We start from the raw sequence: 26,195 nt of genomic DNA on the forward strand, positions 1-26,195 counted from the left end.
AGCATTAAAGACTTTTACTTTTACTGTGTACAGAATGTGGGACAGTTTTTCACACAACCCTACTGGCCCATGTGAGAAAACCATAGAAAGAAAGCCTACAAATATTATCAGCATGGGAAAGCTTTTCATTCTCCAAGCTGAACTTGAAGTGATGGAAGAACACACAGCAAAAGAGAACTTGAATTTAAACAATGTGGAAAAATCTTCAGCTAGCCTGCAGCTTACAACATGTAAAAAATGCACACTGCATCCAAACCCTGTTAATGTGAGAAATACTTGACATTTTTTTCAGTGTTAATAAACACTGTGCAAGTCTTGTGAAAACTACCCATGTGAAATAATTCTATAAGTCTAAGAAATATGAAATGCCTGACGCAAGTTATTAATCATGTAATGCTCCCCAGAAGCCACAGTTAGAAAGAAACTTAACAAAAATCACATTGTCTTTCTCAGTGGCTAATTCTTTTTTTTTTTTTTTTTTTAAATATTCTTAGTTGTCAATGGACCTTTATTTTACTTATTTACATGTGGTGCTGAGAATCAAACCCAGTTCCTCCTGCATACTAGGCCAGTGCTCTACTACTCAGCTACAACCCCGGCCCTCAATGACTGATTCTTGAAGTGGATCTCTGTGTTAGGGAATGTGTTAACAGAATGGCAAAACTGTTGCCAGAGTGGCTCTTTCTACCTGTTTTATATGCATGTCAATACTTGGTCATGTCACTCATACTGAGTCATGCTTGTGTTGTGGGATGGGATATAATTATGGTTTTAAAAAATTAAACATTGTTTTAAATAAAAAATTAAACATTAAAAAAAGAATTGCAAAATAAAACTTCCTAAATGAATTCTCTTCTGTAAAAAAGCCTCAACTTGGGCTGGGGGCTATAGCTCAGTGGTAAAGCACTTGCCTAGCATGTATGAATGAGGCACTGGGTTCCATCTTCAGCATCACATAAAAATAAATGAATAAAATAAAGGTATTGTGTCCATCCACAACTAAAACAGTAAAAAAATAAAAAATAAAAACATTTAAAAAGACTTGGGCTGGGGTTGTGGCTCAGTGGTAGAGTGCTTGCTTAGCATGTGTGAGGCCCTAGGTTTAATCCTCAGCACCACATAAAAATAAAGGCATTGTGTCCATCTACAACTAAAGATATATATATTTAAGAAAAAGTCTCAACTTATTTGGAGCTAGGCACAGAGCATACTCCGATAATCTCAGCAATTTTGGAGGCTGAGGTAGGAGGATCCAAGTTTGGGAGCAGCCTCAGCAACTTAGGGAGACCCTGTCGAAAGATTAAAAAAAAATAAATACGAATGGGGTGTAGCTCAGTGGTAAAGAACATCTAGGTTCAATCTCCAGTTCAAAAAAGACTCAACTGGTAAGCAAAATTTAACTGTGTTGTTATACATACTAACTAAAAAGTTTAAAATTCCCTAAAGAATCTAAAACCGTATCAGTCATGTTAAGGTATAATACTAACAATGTCTCTGAACAAACAAAAATTTTCTAACCTAAAATACCAAAAAGAGAAGAGACTAGTACAGTAGTGGAAGGGAGGAAGAAGGGGAGAGAAAAGGGAGGTGCCAGGAATGAAATAGACCAAATTGCTATGTGCACATATGAATATATCACAATGAATCCCACTATAACATACCAATAAAATTAATAAAAATAATTTCTAAGTCAATAAAATAAAATATTGGTTTAAAATAGAATATTAATGAAAGTTGGCAAAATGTATAAGCATTTTACAATAGAAGAGAAATGGCCTGTGAACACAGTAAAGAAAGATGTTCAGTTGAGTGTGGTGGCACACAGCTATAATCCCAGCAATTTGGGAGGCTGAATACAATCAATAATTCCATTTCTAGGTATACACCCTAGAGAAACTCCTACACATGCATAGAGAATGCACAATGTCTTTGTAGAATTATATATTGTCTACAACAGTAAAATAACAACAAACCTGAGAACTTAAATATCCATTGACAAAAGAGAGAAACAATATTCACCTATTTCATTATCACATTACAGTAAGAATGAATGATCTTAGGTTATAATCATCAACATGGATGAATCTTATAAACACATTAGGGAGAGGAACAAATTGCAGAATACATATTATGATTCCTTTTTACAAATACTGGACAACTGACACTCAGAAAATACTACCAGGCATTCTTTTAAGCACTTTGCATATAATGATTCATGAAATCCTAACAGTCCTAGTAATTAGACTTCCATTTCATAAATGAGGAAATAGGCACAAAGCAGTTAAGTCATTTGCCCAAATCACCTGCTCAGTGCATGGCAGAAATCTGTTGGTGTCAGAACCTATGCACTTATCCTTACATTTACATTACCTCTCAAAAATACACAACACTAAACAAGATAACATTTAGAGATATATATGCTAAGAAAAATGATAAAGAAAAACAAGAGAATAATAAATGTAATTGAATAGAGTGCTAATTTTAAGAGAAAAGAAAGTTGAATATAATTAGGATGGGTTTGCATGGGGAGTACAAAAGTTTTAGTCATATTCTAATGAGTTTTATCATGCTTCATATACATGCATTACATATACTCTTTTGTACATATCAACTAGTTCATACTTTTAAGTAGTAAAAACTAAGTCACTTAAAGTCTTTTCTGAAATTGAGAATAGACATGGGCTGTAGAAATATAAACATACACATACAAATAATTATGAAACATCCAATAAAAGGTAAGAAAGAAAAGTAAGTCATACATAGTTATAAAATTTAACTCTCAGGCTGGGGAGAACTCTGTGGTGGAGTATGTGCTTAGCATTCATGAAGCCCTGGGTTTAATTTTCAGCATCACACACACACACACACACACACACACACACACACACACATTCTCATTTTTACTAAAAACAATATATTTATTGAAATTTAGTCTGTACAAAAACTTTTGAAAGGTCATTAAAGAGCCACAACTCTTAAGAGATTGAGGGACTGACTTTTCTTCCCTAAATTAAGCTTATTTGCTTTCCATTGTTCTATAACCACAACTGTACCCATAACATATAAATTACAAAGACTAGATCTATACTTAAAAAAATCACAATGAAAAAAATGAAGCAAAAAACAAATCCCTACTGTACAAACAATACACACAAGAGATTCACAAACATGACCCTGATACTTAATATCATTTCCCTGAAATAAATAAATAGTCAAAATGTTAGATTACTTTAATTTTTACATTAGTTAATTCCAAATGTAACAATGTATAACACATAAAACTATGGGCATATTGTATTTATCATTGTGTTAATAATATACTTGCAAATTATCTTAAATTAGTTAATTCTTTTTCAGGAGATGCTACGCTCACTTAGGTAAAAAATTCCAAAGGTATCACTAAAGACATAAATCACAAATTCAAAATTGTATTAAAAATGTTTTAGCTAACCTACACAGTACACTACCAATAAATCTATCACAGTCATGTTTTTTTCCCCCAAGTATAGACCAGTTTGTTATTTTCAACTAAACACACTTAAAGGAGGAGTTTTATTTTTAGAGGCTGTGAGAAAAATACATAACACTAGAATTAAACATGTTCACATCATGGGATGCAGAAAATAAAAACACTGTACAGCAGAAACTTAGCAAGTACAAATCCAGAAATTGTTTTAAATCTTCAATTTTATTGTTTCCTGAACAATTATGCTTCAATGTTAATATATACAATTCCACTGTATTCTTAGTCACACTTGCATTCCAAAATCTTAAGAAAATATGCATTACCCCAAAATAAAGAAATCATTTGTTCCCTTGCTGAAATTCAAGCTAAAATATCAAATTAAATGATTATGACATTTAAGTAAATTATAAGCATAAAATATTATTTTAAAATTTTCTTTCTTTGATTTTATATGTCAATATAATTCATTCATTATTTTGAAAACACAGCATGAATATTAATACATCAAAATACTAATATTTGCTATATATGTCATAGTAGTCAGTGACTTGTTATTTCTTATGATGTGCTTGCTTTCAAGATTCAGAGTGAAGGGAAAAAAACCTTTTATTTAATCAAGTTAACTGGAAAAAAAAATATATATATATATATATTTGGAATGTTATATTCTTATTATGGCCAAGGAGAAGAAGCAGATGAATCCTCTATTCTATCAATAGATTACATGCAATATTAACCTAACTGATATAATTTGTCTAACAAAAAACAATTTGTGGGCTGGGGCTGAACCTCAGTGGTAAAGTGCTTGCCTCACTGAGTTCGATCCTCAGCACCACATAAAAATAAATAAAGGTATTGTGTGTCCATCTACAACTAAAAAAAAAAAGATACAATTCATAACCAAGTGCATCCTTGATTCAGTGTTGTACCTTAAGCATTGAGATGAATAAACAGTGACAAAGTAGTTTTATTACTAATGGCTACATAAATACCTAGTAGTTAACTTACATGACTAATAAAATTCATTTTAAAGTTTGTAGTTTTCTGATAGAAGTTAATTTACAGACTGATTCACGGAATGATAATGAAAACAGAGGGATAATATGTATCCTATTAAATCCTACTTCTCAAAAGAAACATTCATTTAGCTTCCATAAATCTGAAACTTATTTTTATTTCAGTTCAACTCTTTTTTTAAAAATATGTTTTAGTTGTAGGTGGACACAATACCTTTATTTATCTTTATGTGGTGCTGAGGATTGAACCCAATGCCTCACCCATGCTAAGTGAGTGCTCTACCACTAAGCCACAACCCTAGCCCAGTTCAACTCTTCTTTAAAAAATAGGCTACACAGGTTAGGGACTATGTTCACTTATTTCAGAAAACTATACCATGTACAGCATTTTCAAAGAAAAAAATTAGGAATAGATGATTTTAATTTCTTAAGAGCTAAAACTAAAAATTACTTTGCTTCATTAGCTGTCAGATCAAACATTTTAAAACAACAAATTAAGTTTTGGCTGTACTAAAGACTGGTATTTGAGAACAGAGCAGTGTCATAGTTTGGATGTCAAAGTTCTCCAGCCACATACTCCTCAGCCCTGATTACCATTTAGACCACATGTTCTTCACCAGGGGACAACAATGTACATCCATCCTACAGGTTCTTTGAGTTCAGTAACCCTTTAAGATTACATACAAATTTGAATGTATGTCTGTTTGCTTTTGGGGGCCAGATTCTTCTTTCATCAAAATCTCAAAGAATTCTATGATGACATAAAATTTGCCACTTATTTAAATGGTCATCCTTATCTGGCTTTACGTTTAGGTTTCTGCCTTATGAATTTTCATCTCCCCACTTACCTTGTCCAAAAAACTTCTCCTGTTGTTTTGATACAGGGCTTTCCTATTTACTCCTTAAAGATAATCATGGAAAGTTAAAGCTTCAAAAACCAAGGAAGAACCCTGTCTATTTAAAACTTCAGTCAAAGGTGGTTTCAAAGAATGCTAAAGCTAAACCTGAATATATTTAGGAATTTTTTTTAAAGAGAAAGCTTTTCTTATAGTTATAAAACAAATTTTATTTTTAATTGGTTATTTGCCTTTTTACTGAGTTCCAATTGGCAAGCTGAATTTGTGATTCAGCAACCCTTACCTTTTAAGTCATGTTAAAATTTTACAGATAAAAACATATGGCCATCACTCTGAACCACACAACACATATATATACAGACTTCATTAAGATCATTACTTTAAGAATTCAATCTTTACTTTGCGAACAAAATTATTTTGTTCTGATATATCAAAGACTGATTTAGCAAGGAACATCTTGATGAAAAAGGGCAGAACTGCTGAAAATGCTAGCCTACTTTTTACACTGACTTTTCTCCTCTAAGCATCTGTCAAGTGTGGGATGAGAAAAAGGTGTTGGAATCTGGAGAGAAATACTGGAAAAAAATATATTTGGTTCCAAGAATGAAAGGTAGGAGGCAAGGAGAGAGGGAGAGAAAAGAAGCCAGTTAAAAACAGCTCTGCTCCCTTTTACTGACAAATAACTTGGCAATTTATCTACACATCTCTTTAATTCTTTAATCTTCTCTAATTATATTTCCCCGTATCCATCAACAAAATACTTCTGAAATATATTTCAAATCTGTCCACTACTCCTGTCTCTACCTCCAGAACCACCATATTCAAGACAACTTCATCTCTTACCTGGACTACTATAAACCACCAAGTAGGATTTATTTCTACTCCTTCTATTGTTCCTCTCTGATCAACTGTGTACAATGTAGCTAGTAAAATCTTTTAAACATGTAAAATGGATCATGACACTGCTTAATAGTTCCATGGCTTTTAATGCACCTTCAAATTAAATCTAAACTCTCAGTATTCAGTGAGTCAGTATAACACAATAATTCACGCTGCTCAGGCAGTGCTTAGAAGAGTGCTCAGAATATCACAAATGCTCAGTAAATGTTATTATATTAAGGTATGATCCTACCTGACTCTCTTACCTTGAAATGGCACTTTTCCTAACTCTTTATCATCATTTTGGTTGAATGCAGGCTTGTTTCCAACTTGAGCCTGCTGTTTCCTTCTCCCTGAAATGATTTTATCCCAGACTCTTCAAGTGCTTCTGTTTACCACTCACACTTCAAGACTTAACCTAAATTTTATCTCTCAGATGAGGCCCTTTAAACTTTCTAAACATCATTCTATATAATTCTTTATTACTCTACTTGTTTTATTTCTTTTCTACTGCTTTATAATTTGTAACTTTTTTGTTTCATTTATTCAACTTTTCCTTGAATTTGATCAGATACTTTAACATCCATTCAGTAAAATTTCTACCTTCCTTAAAGATTTCTGTTCTATTCAAAATAATCTTAAATATATATCTCCTCTCATCAAGAAGAAAGTGCTGGAAGAAGAGCCAAGACAGAAAAATTAAATTATTTCCTGGGAGCTGTGCATGTGGTAGAATACCTGTCTAGCATATGCATGGCCTGGGTTCAAATGCCAATACCACAAATGGGAGGGAAAGCAACCTTAAACACACCCCCATAAACACCCCTTCTTTAAGGCCCTAAGGAAGGCCTTGAATGATAAGTGCAGAATGAAAGAAAAAGAAAGGGGGCATGACAGAGGGAGAAGAACTATGGTTATGTGTATAAAAAAATAAAATATATATTAAGGTTATTATAGGATCAATTGCAAGATGCACCATTATTTTTTATTCTACTAAAGAAGAAAAATGCTGTCAAAATTGTTAATTGTTCATTAATTACATATCATCAATAGTAAAATTCGTTCCAAGAAGAGATACATGCCAATTCCAGAGATGTTAAAGTGTGAGAAGAAAAAGCAGTTAAGAGGAGAAAGAGAAGAAAGAAAAAGAAAATCAACATTTCTATTATTAACACAAATCAGTCTTCCATGGAACACTGGTTATCCACATGTTTGTTATCAGGAAGGGGAGAGGGATGTAGTGAAGAGAGGTCATACAGCAATTCTTACTTTTTAAAATTTCTATTTGCCTGTATTCCTTTGCCCACCCTTTTATATTTAACTTTTCTAGGTTACTTTGTTTTAAGCATGCCTCATATACACAGTTGTGCCTTGCTTTACAATTCAAATTAAAAATTGTGTTTTTTTTAAAAAGGTAAGTTAAATATAACAAAAAGATCCTTCTTTTAAAATCCAAATATTTCAAAACTTAAAATCACATTTGTAAATGATCTGTGAATCATAGTTCATGGCTTAAAGAGGTGGGGGAAATCTTTTTATCATAAAAAATTTTAATTTAAATATATAATTGATAATGAAAACTCATGGGCTGATTTTCAAAATTCATTTCAAAACTCATGAGCTGCCCCTCATTTTTTTTTTTTTTTTGGTACTGGGGGTTGAACCCAGGGGCACTTAACCACTGAGCCATGTCCCAACCCTTTTTTCTATTTTATTTAGAGACAGGGTCTTACTGAGTTATTAAGGCCTTGCTAAGTTGCTGAGGCTGGCTTTTAACTTGTGAACCTCCTGTCTCAGCCTCCAGAGCCAATGGAATTATAGGCATGCACTATAGTAGTGCCTGGCAAGCTGCTTTTATTTATTGTTTGTTTTATTGTATATATGTGTGTGTGTGTGTGTGTGTATGAGAGAGAGAGAGAGAGAGAGAGAGAGAGAGAGAGAGAGAGAGAGCGAGCTACTTTTAACAGCGCCAAATATATTAGAACATAAGGGCTGTGGGTATAGCTCAGTGGTAGAGTGCATGCAGGGTTCAATCCCCAGCGCACACACATGCATACACACACACACACACACACACACACACACACACACACAAAAGAAGGTCAATAATTGATAAGCTTCTATCTTAAGGAATCATAGAAACTAAAGATACAAAAATTAGAAGTAAATACACTTCCAGTAACATATTAGACTGTTTTAACAGTTTTCTCACTGAAAACAAAAAATGAATAAAATTTTATTTCAAAAATATCTTAAATACATTGAAGAGCTGACAGTACGGCAAAGGAATTACCAGACCAAAATCCATGAAAAAGCAGAAACTCAAAGAGACACGTGGCATATGAAACTGATTTTTCCGTGATGACTTCTAACAAACATGAGTTTAGTTTTGATGGTCTCTAGGGAAAGAAGAGAGGTCAAAAGTTCATGGCCCGGGGCTGGGGATGTGGCTCAAGCGGTAGCGAGCTAGCCTGGCATGCGTGCGGCCCGGGTTGGATCCTCAGCACCACATACCAACAAAGATGTTGTGTCCGCCGAGAACTAAAAAATAAATATTAAAAATTCTCTCATTCTCTCTCCTCTCTCACTCTCTCTTTAAAAAAAAAAAAAAAGTTCATGGCCCACCTACCATGGGCAATCTTTCCACATAAAGATTCCTTCCACATAAAGCTGGAACCTTACTGCTTCCCCCCACCCAAAAGTTTCATCCGCTGGAAAAGAGTGAACCATTCTATCCCAACCCCACACCTAACTAAAGGACTACAGGAAAGTTGCCTTCTTGTTGCTGAACAGAAGAAAGATTTCTAAGAGATTGTAAACATAAGCAAGTCCATGTACATATTTGCAACTCGAATATACTTCACTTGGTAGTCTAAAATGCTTCAAGGAATAAATTTAAAGTTTCACCAAAGTACTTTGAGGCACCTGGAAAAAACAAAGGCAAATCATCTTGATGTAATACATTTCCATCTTGAGCCCCCAAGAATACCCACAAAGACTTCTTGCAGAGAAAATAAAAAGTTTATAATCATAATCTCATACAGGGTAAAAACCAAACAGCACGCCATATCTACACACAGTTTATGAAACATAGAAAACCAAAACACACAGAGGCCTCCATAAGCAACCGGACACAAAAAGGACAGGCCTGAAAGAACAACTAATTGGACAGCTAATTTGTCTATAGTAACAATTAAAACCAGAAAAAGTGTGGAATTATTCAGGGGGATACAACATATTGCCAATTCATATTCTATATATAATTAAATATCTATCAAAAATGAGGGTGATAAAACTACTTTCAGATATAAAACTTTAAGAGTTTACTACAGAGGGCTAGGGTTGTGGCTCAGTGGTAGAGAGCCTGACTAGCACGTGTGAGGCCCTGGGTTCGATCCTCAGTACCACATAAAAATAAATAAGTAAAATAAGGGTATTGTGTACAACTACAACTAAAAAATAAATATTTTTTTTTTTTAAAAAGAGTTTACTACAGAAAATCTCATTAAGAGACCTCTAGGGCTAGGGATACTGCTTGATGGTACAGTGCTTATCTACTATGCCTGAGGCCCTGGGTTTGATTCCCAGTAAAAGTCTGTCTGTCTGTCTGTCTGTCTGTCTGTCTCTCTCTCTCTCTCTCTCTCTCTCACACACACACACACACACACACACACACACACACACCTTTAAGAAAAAAAATATTCAGGAAGAAAGTAATCCAAACAGAAAAATCTAAGATACTAAGAGTAATCAAAACAAAAGTTTAGAATTGACATCAAATTCAGAGGCTCGTGATCATTGTTTTCTACCCCATAGACTGAAGAGCAGAAAGTCAATTGACAGAAAGGGAGAAAGACCTATAAAGCAGACCTATAAAAGAAAGAATGAGGCAAGTTCCTAAAAGCATTTTAGACCCCTGGTTCAAGCTATTCCTGGAACCTAATAACATTCTGTCCTTGGGAAGTTACAGATATCTCTGTGTCCTTATCTTAAATTCTGCTTGTTACTATAAAAATGTATATAAAGTAGAAAGGCCAGAAATTAATTAAATAGAAAACATAAAATACAGAAAACCAAACTCAAGCACTGATTCTTTGGAAAAGCTAAAACCATATATCCTCCAGCAAGAATGATGAAGAAAAAAAGAAGGTGCAAAACAAATTTTAGGAGTCAAAGACAGAAACATATAAACAGCAAAATTTTTTAAAGAAATTTAACAGTAATAAAATTCTTTGATTAACTTTATGCCAAATACTTGAAAATCTCAGACAAAATAAGTGAATTCCTGAAAAAGAGAAACTTTCTAAAAACTGACCCTCAATAAAACCATTTAGAAAATTTAACATAGCCTCTTCCCCCCCTCTAAAAATATTAACCCTACCCCACACCCCAAATACTAAGCCCAGGAAGTTGAGTACAAGTGTAACCAAACTTTTAAGAAACAGATCATTCCAGTCTTACATAAATCCTTTAAAGGTGGGGAAGATAGTCCCCAACTCAATCTGTGAAGTTGGCATAATCTGGTCTGGATATCTAAACTACGTAAGGACAATAAAAGAAACAAAAATTATGGGCTAATTTCACCTATGACCATAGATGTAAAAATCTCATACAAATGATTAAAAGACCAAATCCAATTGTATATGAAAAACACTATCATGACATAGATGGGTTTATTCCAGTGATACAACAGTAATTTAACATTAGAAAATTATAAATGCCATTTACCACATTAACAGAAGAAAGGAGGAAAACCACATGATCATCTCAAATGCACAAAAGGCATCTAATGAAATTCAATACTCATTCTTCACACACAAAAAATATCTTAGCCAACTAGGAATAGAAATGTCTTTAAAGGGTATAATTTTTTAAAAAAATCTACAGGATGTGACTGGGGTGTAGCTCAACTACAGAGTATGTGCTTGGCATGCATAAGGCCCCAGGTTCAATATTGTGTGTGTGTACACGCACGTGTGCACGCACGCACGTGTTTGTGAATGAGAGACAGACAGACATATGGGTGGATGGGTAGATAGATAGTTTCTGTTTTCTAAGCTGGTCTCAAACTCATGGGCCCAAGTGATTCTCATGCCTCAGCCTCCTGAATATTGGGACTACAGGTACATGTCATCATACCTAGCTCTGTAACACTATTGTTAATGGTGAAACCTAAGACACATTTCCTTTAAAAAAAAATTAAGAGCAACATAAAGATCCCAACTATTAAAAGTTGTACTGAGTTATTAGAAGTCCTAACTAGTGCGGGAAGACAAGAAAAAAATTAAATGGATAAGCACTAGAAAGAATTTTCATTCACAATAGTTTAATTGACTACATAGAAAACCCAAAACCATTCATAGATCAATTATTAGAATAAACAATTTAGGAAGATGACTGAGCATAAACCTTTTCAATTTTTTAAAAAAGCTTATATGAGCAAATAGAAATTGTAAAGAAAAAATATATACAACATTAACAATAAGATAACTAATAATTAAATTTAAGATTACTGAAAGGTATCTTAAAATATCTAAATAATGAGAAAGATATACTATGATCAAGAACAATAAGGTTTAATGCCATAAAATAAGGGAATAAATTAAATGTATGCATAGATTAAAAGCTAGAGATCATACACATATAAAAGACAAATCCCATTCTTCAATAGCTTGTGAATTTTTGCAAATTTGACTCAAATTACCTCCCATTCAGGATAGTTCAGCAACTAATCATAGGTACAATAATCACTACTCATAGGCATTTTAATTAATTTGTAGTAAAAGTTGAAACAGCACTTTAGAATTCTAACAACTGCAACAAACAAGTATGGATGGGTTCTAGTTGAATGACTGTGGTTCTACTGGTTGGAAGGTCAGTCATGTACATTCACTATACCATAAATTCGGATAACCACTCCCACCAGTGATGGAATGTTGCCAACATTTTACAGAACATGTAAGGTTTGATTCTTAGTAATGATCTGTCAACATGTTAAAACATCATCTCCTTAAAAGTCACCTGAAAATGTAGAAATTTACTCTGAAATTGTACTCTCAGGGGAAAACAGGCAAAATGCATTAATAATACAATGATTCTATTAGGCTCAAAAAATGTCTCTAGTGGACTTATGTTTGGTCTTTATATATGTTTGACTCTTGTATATGTAAAACCTATAAGCAGGTATCCAATTTGCTTTACAACCGATCTAAACTTGACAAAATGAGTGATTTTCTTTAGATCTAATTTTAATTTTGGTTTATAATTTTTGTGATATTCTACATTGTTGCCTAAACTTTGCTCTACCTAAATTTCCTAAAGGAATTATAAATAATAATCATTTGCTTTAGAGTTACCCAAAGATGACAATATTTATAGTTGACATACATTGAATGACTGCTATGCACCAGGCACTCCTCTATAAGTGCTGATTCATATTAAACCATGTCATTTTCACAACAATCCTATCAGGTACACTGTCATCATTTTACAGATAGGAAAACTGAGGTATAAAAAGTTAAATTACTTTTCCAATATCACATAATAAGTGGAAAATCTTGGAGATTCATACCCAGGTAGTCTGTCTCCAGAGCCCAAACCCTTAGTTACTACATTATGCTGCTTTTCACAATATATTTAAAATGATAAAGGAAATTATGAAGGACAAAAAAAACCTCTCCATTAGAAATTAGTTAAGAGTTAAGTAACAGGCAATATAATACTAAAACAATTTATCATAAGTTGATACTTCACAGCTATTTCAAAGTGTCATGGCTATGATGAATAGTTTTGAAGCTGGACAGACCTGGCTCTGAATCTTGGCTGTGCCCTTTACAAGCTGTGTAACTTTGGACAAGTTTCATAACTTCACCAAGCCTCAGTTTCCTCATCTGTAAAATGAGAATAATAAACATCTCACAAAATTGTTGTTAGTAACATAATTATTGCTACATGATACTGATATGGTAAACAAAGATACACAAAATAAAAAGAGGAGGCTCTCAATTTCCTCCCAGGAAACAAGACTTTATTATAATGACATAGTGAAGATGATTACTTCAAGTTACTGCAGCAATTGCAAGATTCACACACTAAAGTAGAACCACAGTCTTCTCTAATATATAACAACAACAAAAATGTCCCTATATAAAAAAAAAAATCAAACACCTAGAAGTAAATCACTGGATCTTTAAAACAAAAATACCGCACATACATAAAGAGGCAAATAGTACATTGCTATTTATTGACAGCCATTCCCACAAATCCCATTCCATACATATTCCCTTTAAGACTAGTAGTATTTAAGGGGCCTAAAAGAGAAGGGCTATGTCAAGATGGATCAATTCCTGATACTGGTAGGAAAGAATTTTTTATAAAAGAAAAACAGAAAGAAAGGTAGGGTGGGAAATGAACCCAGGGTCAGTGGAATACGAGAGAAACTTATTCAAAGCAATCTAGAGTATCTCCACATTTAATTCCACAATCATATCTGTATGTTCTTCTTCATAAAAGAAAAAAAAAACTCTGTTCATTTTCTTGTAGCAAACAGTAGTTCCTCAAAGTGTTAAAAAATATTTAGCTTAGAATGTTTTTGTTCTGTATATTTCTTCTGTCCCAAACAAAAATTATGATTGGTATAGGGTAAATACTATAGAGTCACAGTTATAGAACTGGGATTGAATCTTAATAAAAAGTGGTCAAAAATAAAATATGGGGTTAGGTACGTTGTAGTTCAGTGGTCGAGCACTTGTCTAGCATGTGTAAGGCACCGGGTTCAATTCTCAGCACCACTTAAAAATAAAATAAAGGTCTATCATCAACTAAAAATATATTTTAAAAATGAAAATGTATATTGAAGATCTCTGCTTTATGGAGAAAATTATACAAGCAACATTAAGTTATGAAATAGCACTCCAGGAAAAACACAAGGCAATTCAGATTGACTATCTGAATCTGTCAAGTGGACTATGATCACAATACTTAGGGTTTGAATTTGAAATGTTCCCCAAAAGCTCAAGTGTTGAAGGCTTGATTCCCAAAGCAAAAAGGGTTCAGAGGTGGCACCTTTGGAAGATGACTGGATCATGATGGATCTAATTCTATCAAAGACCCATGGTAAATGTATGACGAATGAACAATATTTAATGCTGGTTGATGGATGAAAATTAGGAAATGAGGCCTAGTTAGAGGAAGTAGGTCTTTGGGAGTGTTCCCTTAAAGGTTACATCTTATTCCTGGCCCCTTCCCCCGACCATGAGCTGAGGAGCTTGGATCTGCCATGTGCTCCCTGCCATGATGTTCTGCCTTGCCACAGGCCTAAATACAATGAATACAGCTGACCATGGACTGAAACCTTTCAACCTACAAGCCAAAATAAGTCTTTCCTACTTGTAAGTAGATTTTTGTCACAGTGACAGAAAACTGACTAATACACTTAATATTAGGAGAGGTATAGAAAAATAACAATCTCTAAGCTCTAGGTTCTCATAGTACCTGGGCAGTATCAGATTTCAAATCCTAATACTTCATCTATGCTTTTAATATTGAGAATACTGGGGGATGGGGTGTTGAAGCCTTCCCTCCTTTTTTTCATTAACAGATTATGGAATTTAACAGATGTACCGTCTTTCATGTGGCCTCACATTTGAAGTGATGAGAACATACACATGGTTTACAACTTCTACCATATATCTTACCTTGCCCATCAAGCATTTTAAAAGTATGCCATCTTTCAACCTTTACTTTTTTTTTTAAATTGAAGATGATAATTTTTCTATATATGATGCAATTCATGTCAACTAAAGTAAGTATAATTTCAGATGTCATTATATTTTTAAATCATGCTATTGAATATCACCTGCATTCTGTTGTTTATCAGATTTATAGTACATTTTTTGCCTTTAATTTTTTGCATTAATAAAAAAATACAATTGGGAGCAATAAAAAATATTAAAAATACTATATTATAGCAAACTATAAATGCTTTAAGAACAGCACAAATCACTGTTTGACTTAAGAGAAGTTGAGATTACTGAATTAGACGGAAGAAATGAAGAAAGATTTCACTGAAGGATTTGAAAAATGATATTCCAACAACCTCAACTTCTGAATATAAAGACAATTTAAACCAAAAAGTTTTTGTCTATAAGGAGGTGTATTTTGTCTACTGGCTACTATTAAAATGGAGACTGAAAACGAAAATTAAATAAATTTAAGAGAATATTTTCAAAAAGGAGTTTGACAAGAATAGCTATATAATTGAAATACTACCTTAAAATTGTATACCAAAAAATTTGAAAAATAAAGAGAAAAAAATTGAAGTAACTAAGGCTATTCATTCAATTCATTTATTAATATTTCATAAGCTTCTGAAAAAAGAATTTAAAAAGTACAACTGGATATGAAATTTAGCTCTAAGAATTAAGACAAATCTGACTGCACCTTCAAAAGAGGAATTTATTATATGGATCTTTATGAAAAAAACGCACTAAAAATGTGCCTTTAGTAACAGATTCACATAGGATACAAACATCTTTTAACAATTTGTTAAGTATAGCATATATAAAAAAAAGTACACAAATAAGTATATGGCTCAATTACTTTTCACAAAGAAGCACATTTATATTACTAGCACCCAGATCAAGAAGAAAACAACAGTAGTATCCTAGATTCCTCTTATGCTTCCCTCTTGTGAGTACCCCATTGTTTCTTCCTATAAAAGATATCACTATTATAATTTCTACAAAAGCTGTTAAGAACTTCAACAAAACACAGATGTGTTTTGTCTGTTTTGCATTTTTTTTTTTAGTTGTAGCTGGACACAATGCCTTTATTTATTTTTATGTGGTGCTGAGGATTGAACCTAGCACCTCTCATGTGCTAAGCAAGCGCTCTATCCCTGAGCCACAATCCCAGCCCGTTTTGCATTTTATAGAAAGCTTAATATAGGATGTACTGTTTTATACATGTTTTTTTCACTCAACGTTATGTTTATGAGATTGATCTATGTTATTGCTTATATAATTTATACACATTCTCATTGAATTCCTCTTTTGAAGGTGAAGTCAGATTTGTCTTAATTCTTAGAGCTAAATTTCATGTTGGACACATTCTCATTGTTTAAAAGTAGTTTGTTTGTTTGTTTTTGGTACCGGGGATTGAATTTAGGAAAACTTGACCACTGAGCCACATCCTCAGCCCTATTTTTTATTTTATTTAGAGACAGGTTCTCACTGAGTTGCTTAGCCCCTCGCTGATGCCGAGGCTGACTTTGAACTTTCAATCCTGTCTCAGCCTCCTGAGCTGCTGAGATTACAGGATGTGCCACTATACCTGGCTGTTTAAAAGTAGTTTTTAAATCAATCCTTGATAAAAGCTGACAGCATAATATTAAGACAAATCTGAATTGAAATTCCAGTTTCAGGCTGGGGATGTGTCTCAATGGTAGAGCACTTGTGTTGCGTAAACAAGGATCTTAGTTTGATTCTCAGCACGAAGCACACATGTGCGCGCGCACACACACACACACACACACACACACACACACACACAAACCTCCCCCACACACCCAAATCCACTTTCAATAGTAGATGACATCAGACAAGTTACTTAGGAGTCTCGACTCTTCAGAAAAAAAATAACAAATATGTTCGGTGATGTACACCTGTATACATGTAATCCCAGCTACTTAGAGGCTGAGGCAGGAGGATCCTAAGTTTGAAGCCAGACTGAGGAACTGAGTGAGACTATCTGTGAGGGGAAAGATACATGCATACATTGTTGGTGGGACTACAAATCAGTAAAACCACTCTGGGAAGCAATATGGGGATTTCTCAAAAAAACTAGGAATGGAACTACCATATGACCCAGCTACCCCACTCCTCAGTATTTACCTAAAGAACTAAAATCAGCATACTCTAATGATATGCCCACATCAATGTTTACAGAAATGCAATTCACAATAGCCAAGTTATGGAATTAGCCCAGATACCTGTCAACAGATGAATGGAAAAAGAAAATGTGACACATGGAATTTTATCTAGCTATTAAGAAGAATGAAATTATGGCACTTGATGGTAAATGGATAGAATCGGAGATCATGATGCTAAATGAAATAAGCCAGACTCAGAAAGTCTAGGGTTGAATTTTTTTTCTAATAGGTGTAATGGAAGCTAGACCAAAATAAAAAATAAAAAATGTGTGAGGGGGAATCCTATGAAAATAGGACAGAGAAATCAGTGGAGAAGAGAAAGGGAATTGAAGGGGAGGGAGGAGGGATGGGAAATGGGAGGAAAGGTAAAATGAAATTGTCCAAACTACCAATATACCACAGTGAATTTCACCTTTATGTACATCTATAAAGCACTAATTTTTTTAAAAAACTATAAATAGAAGGAAGACCAACAGAATTGAGGAAAGGGAATAGAGGGTGGGAGGAAAAGAGGGAAAGGGAAGTACTGGAAACTCAATTGGAGCAAATTATATTCCATGCTTGAACAATTATGTCAAAATGAACCCCAATATTATGTATAACTATAATGCACTAATGAAAATATGAAAGGGTGGGACTGGAGCTGTAGCTCAGTGATAGAGGGCTTTCCTAGCATGGATAGTCCCTGGGTTAAATCCTAGGTCTCTCTCTCTCTCTCTCTCTCTCTCTCTCTCTCTCTCTCTGAGAGAGAGAGAAGCTTGGATCATAAAGTTGTGATGTTTAACTAAGAAACTAAATGTATAGTAACTGGCACAGAATATATGCTGATCCAAAATATTAGTTCCCTTCCCTTCCTCCTACATAGTCAAGGTGAAGTTATACTACTAGTAGTCCCTTACACACCGCCTTTTTCCTATATAGGAATAAGATTTTTTTTTTTTTGCCAACTCTCCCCTATTCTAATCCTCTTGTTCAAAGTCATATTCAAATGCCACCTCCTCTATACTGCCTGCTGTTTCAACTATATTTCACTCATGTTACTTAATATAGGTGTTGTATTGGGGTTATCTTCAATTGCCTTCTTGAAGAAAGAGAACACAGTTGAACTTTCATCTTCATCCCTCCTACCACACAAACAAGTTTTGCACACAAAAAGCACTCAAATATTTGAAGAGTAAGTAGTATTGTTCTAGAACTATCATTACTAAAGAAGAGTGATTGTGTTCATTTATACCTGATATTTTACTAATAAAAAAATTAAATAGCTAATATTGCTACCTTTAGAGTCTCAATCAAATAAATAGCCATGTTTCTATATTACCTGCATTGGTGTGTGTAGGTATATATGTACGTATGTTGCTGGGGATCAAATCCAAATGTCTTACACATGTTAAACACATGCTTTACCACTGAGCCACACAGCACCTCAGCCCATGATCATACCTGCATTTGGCATTAATATATCTGTGATAAGGCTAGGTATTTCTTGGAATACTATTTTATAAAAATTCTATAGGATAATGTTGTTAAACAGTTCATCAATACTATTATCAAGTTGAAATTTTATAAATGTCATCAGTCTGGGTTGTGAATATAGCTCAGTTGACACAGTGCTTATCACATGCATCAAGCTCTGGGTCAAATCCCAATACCACAAAACAAACAAACATCACCAGTCTAATAAATCTTATAAAAATGTCACTGTGTTGTGTTCACTGTAGCTGAGATATTAATAATGAAAGAAAGCCTACTTCCAAAATATTATCTTATAGCAAAAATGGCCTTCAAATTTTCTTTTAAAATTCATATGTGTCTGGGAAAAAGTCATCTAATTTTTAGGAAGCATCCTTTTCTAAGAAAATTTATTAATTAAATCAATATTTAAGAAGTCCTTGAAATACCTATTTTATAACACTAAGGGCAGATGAATATAGAATACAAGGTGCTTGGGGTGAATAGGCGATGATAGAAAACAGACAAAAAAAAATGTACTGCTCTTACATTAACAATCTGGAATTTTTCTGCATGATCAATATTTCCTTCATTACTTTCTCTAAATGATGACAATACTTTTTTGTCCTTTTTAAATAAATTATACATACAACTAACAATTTCAAATTGGTTCAATTATAATTTGGATATATGAAAAAATATTTTAATTAAAAAGCGTGTAAGTAAATTTTATCATTACATAACTTAAAGCCTAAAGAAAATTTCCAAGTATTACAGTATTTCATCACATAATTGTCAGACTGCATTAAGGTATATGTCTGAGTACACATGCTTCCTAATCTTGCAAAGAAAAAAAACGTTTTAAGCAAAAAAATTTGCCCAAAAAATTGCAACAATTATGCAGTGAAATACGGTACTTACATTTTGCCCCACTTGCTTAACCATTGTCTCTCACACATTTTTTTTAATCATGAGAATGAACTGCCCTATATATTTTCTTATATTTTCCCAGGAACAAGGACATTTGCTTAGGTAACACATTAAATTTTCTATTATGTAATTATATTCCATATTCGAATGTCAACAGTTGCCTCAAAAATGACCTTTAGAGCTATTTATTTCCCTAATGCAGAATCTAATTTATGATCAAGCATTGTATATAATTGTCAGATCTCACTTGAGGGTGTGGGGGTGTGCACCTGTAATCCCAGATGCTCAGGAGGCTGAGGCAGGAGGATTGAAAATGTGAAGTCAGCATGGGCAATTTAGTGAGAGCCTGCTTTGGAATAAAATAAAAGGGCGGGAATATAGCTCAGTGGTAGACAACTTGCCTAGAGTATGTGGTAGGCTCTAGGTTCAATTCCCAGTACCATAAAACAAAAGGGACAAAAATTCTATCTTGTTGAACAATTCCTCAGTCTTTCTATAAATCTCTTAAGACCCATATTTTTCAAGAGTGTAGACCAGTTATTTTGTAAATAATCCCTCAATTTATGTTTATCTGATAGCCTGAATTTAAACATGAAAAACTATCAGAAAGTGATGTCCTATTCTCACTCTATTTCGTATGAGAAGCTGCAAGTTGCTTGTTGGTTCTATTATCAGCGATCTCTGATCATTTGATTAAGGTGACATTTGCTTTCTCCCCTGTAAAGTTACTGTTTTTCTCTTTGTAATGAGTAAATATTTTAAAAGGAATTATCTCAATATCATATGAATATCATATGAGGAAATAAATAGCTCTAAAGGTCATTTGATGTTCCTCATCAAACTATCACCCAAAAGTTTTGATACCCACAATAAGTTTTATATAAGCCAAAATAACATAATTGTTTCCACATGGTCATTTTCTAACTCAAACAATTATGTTTGTAATTTTAAGGAATAACTTTGATTTTCCCCAACTTCAACATTCATTTATTTACTTATATTTATACAGACCCATGGACTCTTATTTTTTCAATGGGTTATATCTGTATTTATCTGTATTATTTATCATTACCTATTTGGCCAGTGTAAGCGTCTCTAAACTGGCTCCTGTTCCTTTTGACATGTCCTCATCATTCTTTATTATTGTTAACTTTCTGATGCAATAAAATTTTCCAGATTCATGTTGTATTTTCCCTGACCTACTTCTCTAAGGAGCTCTGGTTTCCTTTTAGTGGAGAATGACTGAGAAACTAAGATAGGGGTGTTCAATGTATTCATTGTTACAAGGAAAGTAATTGCTTCTAGGCTCTTTTCTCAAATAAAGCTGTGATATACATACATAACATGCATATATGCATATTAAAGAACACACATGTGTGCATACATACTTATTCTACATGAGAAAAAGATGTAAATGTACCCAGCCATATGTGTATATTTATCTATCTTTATATAAATAGATCAACAACCATTAATTCACAACCTCCGATTCAAATACAACATCCAGGGATTCATTCTACCCTTCCTTCTTTCTATTTATAAAACTCCCTTCTCCAGCAATAAAAAATCTGGCTCCTTTATCCTCAATACATTTACTCATTTGTTCAATTCTAAAATTTCCATAAAATATTTTCAAAATTCATAATATATAACAATACCAAAAAGCCAGCCTATAATCTAGGGTTCATTATTTGTTTGTAGTTCTGCTTATCTTGATCTTGAGCATACACTGTGGTCAAATATTACTTGTTTTCATACTTCACTGTGGCTATGTTATTATCTGAAATACAGTTAGCTTTATTTGTTCTATTTTATTTTAGGGTTTATCCCCTTTTTATTGATTTTATTTTCTGGTTTCATTTTTTAATAAGTATCTGAAGCATTAAGTATGGCAAGGTTCTCTGATAATTCTGAACTTATACATTGCTTCCAGGGTTTTCTCTCTTACAGAGAAAAATTAAATGCAATTACAGAGGTTGCATAGAGCTGTAAAGTTTGTAAGTCTACTTCCTATAGGAATAAATGAGCCTTGCTGTAGCCATTACATGCATCCATGACCATCCCACCCAGACTCAGTTGTTTTCTGGGAATTACTAAAAGGAAGATAAAATTAAATGGGTGAACCATATTCTAGTAATCTCATAGATCATTACTTATAATTTTCAAATTGTGTTCCTTAAGAGATGCCACCAAGTCAAAGAGGGCAGGAGTCAGTGGGTAAAACTCCAATTCCCAATCTTCAACCAAAGCTCCTGTGCTTGGGAGTGACAGAGTGCTTGCCTAGCAAGCAAGAGCAAGGCCCTGAGTCTGATCTCCAGGACTGGGAAAGTCAAAAACAAACAAACAAACAACAACAACAAAAAATTGCTGTACTGTTGGTATATTATTCAGGCTTCAGCCAAAAGTTTTATTCATTCACCAAATATTTATTGAGTGTCTCTGCTATGCCAAGTACTGTTCTAGGTGCTTGGGATACTTCAGTGAACAAACCCTTCATGGGTATGGCATCCCAATTATGGATAGAGAAACTGCAGTCCTAATCCCCAAGTCTGAATGTAGTATCTCTTCCCTCTGAATCACCACTATTTCTACTTCTTATAATACATTATAGTAGACAGTAAAAAAATGGTATAACTATTGGTATATACTATGATTCCATTAAATTTTGGCATCTTGAGAATCTGGTTTACGGCTTATATATAGTTCGATAATTAAAGTAATGAGAGCTACCATTTAGTGAGCATGTTTACAGTTAGTTCATTGAATCCTTTTAATATCACTTCTATTATTAGTATTTAACTAGTGAAAAATTCAGGTTCAGAGAGATTAACTAATCCAAAGTTATACAGCTACTAAGTAGACTAATATTCAAACTCAGGTTTGTCCAAGTTCTACACTGTCCTTAATCAATTTCAGTATTTAATTTAGAACCTCATCTACAAAAGGTACCTAATTTTATAGAATAAATAACTAGATAAATAAATAACTTTTGTCTTGGGCTGAGGAAATGTAAAAAGTGAATTAAATCAGAAAAAGAAGAAAATCCTTAATATGCCTTATAAAAACTTGGCATGATTTAGCCTTCGCCTATCAGACCAACCATATCAGCCTTCTTTTTTTTTTTTTTCTTTTTTTGTGTGGTGCTGGGGATTGAACCCAGGGTCTTGTGCACACGAGACAGGCACTCTAACAACTAAGCTATATCCCCAGTCCCATACCAGCCTTCTTTGATGCCTTAAACTTAACATGCTTCTTTTCATCTTAAGGTCTCCAATCCACAGTTCTAACAACCGCTTTCTTTTCTTTAAATTAATTCCTATATATCTTTCAGAGTTCTGCTTAAATATATTTTTTCAAAGTAGTTGTCTTTGATCACCTCCCCACTTCAACTAAGTCAAGATCTCTAATAAGCTCCTAACATACTGTGCTTCTTTATGCAATTTTAAATAAATAAAGTGTATATTTAATACCTTTTTGCTCACAAGAATATGTCTCTCAATGAGCATGAAAGATATATGGGACTCAGAAAATTCCAGAAGGGCTGGGGATTAGCTCAGTTGAATGAGAGCAGGATGTTCACATACCAAGTTAATGATTAATTCATGCTTGAAATTGTTTATATTATTCTATTAGAAATTGATAATAATGTTTAATCAATAAATCACTAGTAACATGGAAAATTCATTTCCAGTTATTATGGAATAGTTTTATCAGATTAATTCTTCTAGTAAGAAAAATTCTAAAAACAAACAAAAAAAGCAACTGGAACGCAAGAGGCCAAAATACCACAGAAAAGGGAAACACAGGATTAATCCTGACATTCTTCACTACTTTTTCCTCCTGGAACAACTAGCTGCAGACAAGAACTTCTGGCAATCTCATGGGGCTGCAAAGGCAGAAATTGGAGTTCAGAGCTACCAATACAGGCAGGATTTGAAGGGCTAAAACTTCCAAAAAAAAAAAAAAAAAGGGCAATAACAGAAAAGCAAGTGTGGACATCCTATACTGGAAATTTACTGAATTCTAACCTGTGTGGGGGCAAGAGGCCAAGAACCAACAAAGTGCCTATTTTAAGGCAAAAAAAAAAAAAAAAAAAGTAGGTAGAACTTTGGTTGTCTCACAGTACTAGAAAAGAAAAAATTAAGAGTTCAGGGCTTGCTGAGAAATAGAGGAACTGGCAAAACACTCCAGGATTCCATTTGATACCTCTGAAAGACAACACTCCAGAAGTAAGTAGAAACTGAGTGTAAACCAGCCCCTATGAAGCCTTAAACAAAGCCTCAGGTCATCTCAAGCCTATATTGGCTCAAAGTCATCTGCTCCTACTTTAAACTATCATCAGAAGAAAATTAAATCATCTCTAAACAATATCAACATCAAGAGCTTCTATCATATCTCATATGCAAGAACTAGTATCTATAAAACAAAACAGAAATAAAATGAAATTCCAGAATTAAAATAAAATAGCAATATAACAGATGCTTTTAACAGATTGGACATTAGATCAACAAGAAAAATCAGCAGTAAATATGCAGATGATGCATGGGAAAAATAGAGCAAAGGGCATGATAGACATATGGGACTCAGAAAATTCCAGAAGTGCTCAGAGGTAATGCACTTACCTAGAATCTCAGAAGAAAATGTGTGAAAGTGTGAAATAGAAACAATATCAGAAGAGATGTTCCAAACTTGACAGAAGACTAATATCAAGTTATGAACCACAACCATCTTAAATAAAGAAAACACCTGGGTGCATTACTAGAAACAAAATAAATTGCTTCCCTAACAAAAACAGTAAAGTTACAATATATAGAATGATGTATTTAAAATGCTGAAAGAAAACAACTGCCAACATGGAATTCTAAGTCCAGTGAAAATATCCTTCCAAAATCAAGACTGACAAAGAATGCTTTCAGACAAAACAGAACATTCACTATCAACAGACTCACATTAAAAGAAGGGAGCTGTCTATAAAGAAACCAAAGAATCATACATAGAAGTAAAACAAAAAAGAACCAAAAACACCAGAAAGGAGAAGTGTGGGTAAAATTAAATAACTATGGATTATTTAAAATTACAACAATGAACACAAAGCAAAGAAGAGGGAATGATAATTGTCATGAAGGGGCTGTAAGGTCGCCAGAGCCCTTTGCACATTAGATTATGTGCAAATTGGATACAATAATTCCTTCTGTTCCTTATTCACAACCCTTTACAATGTGACTTTATTTTCTTCCTATCAAGAGATGGAATCTATATTTCTATCTCCTGAATTTGAGTTTGGCCATGTGATTTTCTATGACCAGTGGAATATGAGAAAAGAGCAGGGACTTGAAAAGCATTTGCACACTGGGATTTGTCCTCTCTTGCTACTTAGAGAATTCTAAAACCACCAGATGAATGAAATTTCCTGTTAGCCTACATAGAGAAGAAACTCTCCAACTCCTAAATGGGTCAAAAACCTGACAACCAAAAAACACATGAGTAAGGCTATATTCTGTATCATTTGGCCCATCTATGGTCCCCGGCAGACCAAAGAGATCAGCGTAGCTTAAGACAAAACTACCAGAACACCAACTATGAACTACTAAATAACTTACTTAAGCCACTAAACTTTTTATGCAGCAAAAGCTGATACAAAACTATAAGTATAAGTAGATTAGTGGTTTTCAAGCAGGGTTAATTTTGCTCCCCTAGGATAACTGACTACTATAGTTTGGATCTTAATTGTCCCCAAAAGATTCATATGTTAGGCTAGGGTTGTGGCTCAGTGGTAGAGAGCTTGCTAGCATGTGTGGGGCACTGGGTTCAATTCTCAGTACCATATATAAATAAGTAAATAAAATAAAAAGGTTCATTAACACCTAATAAAAATATTTTTTAAAAAAGAACCATATGTTAAAGCTTGTTCCAAAATCTCTCTCTCTTCCCCCCCTCCCCAGGTACTGAAGATCAAACCCCACTACCACTGAGCTACATTCCCAGCCCAAGGCTATGGAACTTTAAGAGGTGGGGCCTTATGAGGTGTCTTCAGGTCATGGGGACATACCCTTGAAAGGGATGGGTCCCTTGCCCCTTTTTCTTCCTCTCTTTTTCACTTCCCAGGCAAAAAGTGAGCAGTTTGCCATATGCTGCTACCATGATGCAGTGCCTCACTGTTAAGAGTCTGTAAACAAGTCAGGATGGCGCCTGGCATTTTGCCAGAGGGAGTGGTTTGTGAAGTAACGCCAGCCAGCCATTAAGTGTGGAGATTCCTTATTGGTTGACTGCTGTATCTAGTTTATGTTAATTAAGATAAGCTGTTTGGAATGTATATATACCCCTCCTGTCCTACAATAAACGGCTCCCACTCCTGCTGTATCAATGTACACAAGTTGTTCGTCACCACCCCCCACACCCCCCCACCCCGGTTATTTTGCACCTCACTACAGACCCAAAGCAATGGGGCCAACTAATCATGGACTAAAATCTTCAAAACTGTGAACAAAATACACTTTTTTTCTTTTTATGTTAATTATCTCAGGTATTTGTTATAGTAACAGAAGGCTATGGCAATGTCTTGACATTTTTTAGTTTGAGTAGGCGGGATTTACCAGTTACCTAATGAGCAGAGAACAGAAATGTTGCTAAATATCCTATAAGGACAACCTTCTACAACACAGAAT

The 26,195-nt window shown here is 33.9% G+C and overlaps 1 protein-coding gene across 14 annotated transcripts in view; it reads right to left on the reverse strand.

Moving 5' to 3' along the window:
• Positions 1–26,195, reverse strand: part of Numb (NUMB endocytic adaptor protein) — a 162,662-nt gene that overhangs the window by 72,460 nt on the left and 64,007 nt on the right. For 7 of the 14 annotated variants that reach the window (XM_040275550.2, XM_040275552.2, XM_040275549.2 and 4 more), the window contains one exon: positions 13,024–13,108. The exons of the other annotated variants lie outside the window; for them this stretch is intronic. The gene's annotated coding sequence lies outside the window, so the exon portion shown is untranslated. The remainder of the gene's footprint in view (positions 1–13,023; positions 13,109–26,195) is intronic. 14 annotated transcript variants of the gene reach the window in all.

Source organism: Ictidomys tridecemlineatus, chromosome 5 (genome assembly GCF_052094955.1).
Source record: "Ictidomys tridecemlineatus isolate mIctTri1 chromosome 5, mIctTri1.hap1, whole genome shotgun sequence".
Taxonomy (NCBI): Eukaryota; Metazoa; Chordata; class Mammalia; order Rodentia; family Sciuridae; genus Ictidomys; species Ictidomys tridecemlineatus.